The sequence below is a fragment of the Canis lupus genome, chromosome 8 (assembly GCF_048164855.1).
Source record: "Canis lupus baileyi chromosome 8, mCanLup2.hap1, whole genome shotgun sequence".
Lineage (NCBI taxonomy): Eukaryota > Metazoa > Chordata > Mammalia > Carnivora > Canidae > Canis > Canis lupus.
The window spans coordinates 44,555,971-44,559,132 of record NC_132845.1 but is presented as its reverse complement, the minus strand read 5'-3'; positions in this window follow the sequence as shown (position 1 = coordinate 44,559,132).

Sequence of the window (3,162 nt, the reverse complement as noted above, 5' to 3'; positions counted from 1 at the left end):
ACCCTGAAGTCCAGCTCTTAACCACCACACCCTGCTTCTGGGCGTACCGTGAAAGCCCAAGAAGAAAAGCAGGGCCTTTTCATGAAAACCTAGAATATCATAAGCCACCTTTTTCCCCCTACTGTCTGGGTACCAAACTGTGTGCCAGCCACAGATGCCCAGAGAGCCAGGGTTTCCAATCTGGTTGTGAAATGGATGTAGTAGGATCACAAACAGCAATCTAAGGAGATAGCAAGAAACTGTGGAGTGCAGAGACAGAGGGGAACGGCCCTCTCAGCTCTCTTAGTAATAGTGTGTACGGGTCTACATCCACAGTCGGTCTCCAAGGACTGTGGATCACCATCCGAACAGCCGACACACACAGACATGGGCAAGAGACAAGCCTTAATATACAGATACAGGTGGAAGCAAGCACAATTCCATGTTTGTGTTAACCTAAGCCTCCAACAGCAAACCAGAACCTCTTGGTAGTTACCAATTTTGAGATCCACCTTGACACCAACCCTGCCATTGGAGTTACAAGATTCTCTTTGGGGGAAGCCATCCATCTCTTCCCATGGCACTCAGGGACTATTGGTAGGTGCTCCCCTAACCCCCACCCCCACCAGGAATCTCAGCCGTGGCACCAGCACCCCTAAGGAGTATCAATGGTCTGAGATGCTCCCTCACATCTCGTCATTAGTGGCACATACCTTGGTGGATTTGGATTTATGGAGGACGCGAGCATGAGTCCACTGGCCCAGGTGCTGAAAGCAGCCCAGAGAACTGGCGGTTATAACCGAGTTACCCGAGTCATCTTCCTCAGTCGACTGAGCCTCCCCACTGCCGAAGCTGGATACAACCTAAGAATCCTGGAGCTCTCGGGGGCAGGTCTGTAAGTGATCGAAGCCCTGGACACTTAAGGCGGCTCAGAGTGACACATCCAACGCTAAAACAAGGCAGGGCCACGGCCCTAACTTGTGCTGTGACAGAGGTCTTCACCATGAGTTTTTGTGACACACAGCAAACACCCCTTCAACCCAGATTCAAAAGGCGCACAACTCCCTCATCGGAGAGTTAAAGACCAGTGACGTGAGGCCACCTGTATTTGCTGGCCCGTGGCATCTCCTCGGGTAGGCACTCTGTCTGAAAATAGGGGCACACTCTCGTGTGGACAACTTTTGCTCTGAAAAGGAACCACTTCACACACCACGAAAGCTTCCCCATGTGTCTAATACCTACCCCTCTGGTTTTAAACTGCACTGGAACACGGTGAAATCAGTCCATTTCCAAGACTAGAGACTCCAGGTACATTTCCCACAGTGATTTACATCCCCAAACTGCATTACCCAGCGCTCAGCGCTAAGTCCTAAGTAACCATCAATCAACACTGCACATTTTTAATGGCTGCACACATGAAAGACAAACATTAGGAACAGGAAGGTTATTCTCCAAAACGATTCAGTTTTTACCTTTGGGGAGGACAAACTAAAAGGACCTTTATATTCATGTCCAACATTTTAATTCTCTATACAAAAATGTATGTGAGTTTTTATGTGCAAAAATGATCAGCCACAACCCAGAGCGCTCAGGGGCTCCCCCGATGTGGAGGCAGATTATAGATGCAGACGGAAATGCGCCCAAGGAATTTGAGTCATTGAGCTTTATACCATTCTTTTTCTTCTTGATATATACCTATTTCACAGATGACAAAACCAGCCCAGGGAGACAAACTTACCCAGGTTCTCACACCCATTAGTGGTGGAGTCAGCACTCAAATCCACAGGCTTTCGAGCAAAGATTCTTCCTTCACATAAGGGGGTAAAAAAGCAAATGAAAATGGTGAGATCATCCCCGCCTGCAAATGGTACAGATAGCCAACACTGGCTCAGATGTAGGGAGAACCATGTGGATGCTTTCATTAACCGGCATTTTACAGAAGGTCCTCGGGCAGGACCCATCTTACCTGCAGAAATTTGTCCTACAGAAACTGAAAAACACTATGAAGTTCCCTACTACACTACCACTAATTACGAGAAGCTAAAGGCTCATCCATTCAAGGAGTACCACTGAGTCATAAAACCTCCTATATAGACTCTGACGCAGCGAAGATCTGTATACACTGTAAACAGGTGTGGCTGGACTTTGGTGGGGAGTTTTATAGTGTTTCTTCAGAACATTAATGCCATACAAATGCAACAAGAGGCCCTCAGAAACTCAGAACAGCCATCAGTGAGACTCCTCAGTTTTACCAAGGACCCGGCCCGGTTCGTGTTGGACCCTCCAAACCTGTCCTACCTGCGGTCTGCTGAACTTCACAGAGAACATGCAGGTGTGTAGCAGAAGTTAAACCCGGATCTCAGCGCGTCACACGCATCAGTGCAACATGTGGAGTGACAGGACGGCAGGCCTGGGGACGTGGGCCTGCTGGTCTCTCAAAATGTCAGACATTACACACCACAGAAACATTACAGTAAGGAGTCTGCAGGGTGGCCATGAACAGAGTGGTAACTGCTTTCAGGGAGGGGGGAGTAGGTACAATGGACATCTGACCAGCACCACCACCTTTAACTAAATTAGACAGATGAACCTTCCATTTCTTTTACCTTTATGATAAAGGAGGGCTCCTCTGGCAGAACCTTTCGAGTCACCGCCCCTCTCCCTACCCAGAGAGTCTGGAATGGATCTCTGAAGGACCACCCCCAACCCTGTCACTAGACACCTAGGTAGTCACTCTCATGAAGTTGGCAGGCTCTAACAAACAATATGAAATCAGATGCAAGGAGGCAAATATACTGTCACAACACCCCTCAAAAAAATCATGCCAAAAATTCAGTGATTCATTCATACTTTTCGCCTACGCAGCCTGTGTTCCCAACTAGATCCCCAGCTCCATTTCCAAAATCATCCCTTGGCATCTTGCACCTTCACTGCACTGAGGTTTGCTCACCCTCTTTGGACTTCGGCTGCACCCCTTGACTCTCAAAGGAAGAAGCCGCCCTGTTTTCACTGCTTGCGGGGAACCCCTATGGCCCAAAGACATAGTCAACTTTAATGTGTTCCAATACCCCTAGGGAGGGGGGAAAAATTAAGAAGGATGGTTCTTATCTAAAAGCCTGCACTTGATTACATCAAAAAATTCAAATGTGATGACCAAAACAAAACTGCAGACAAGCCCCATAG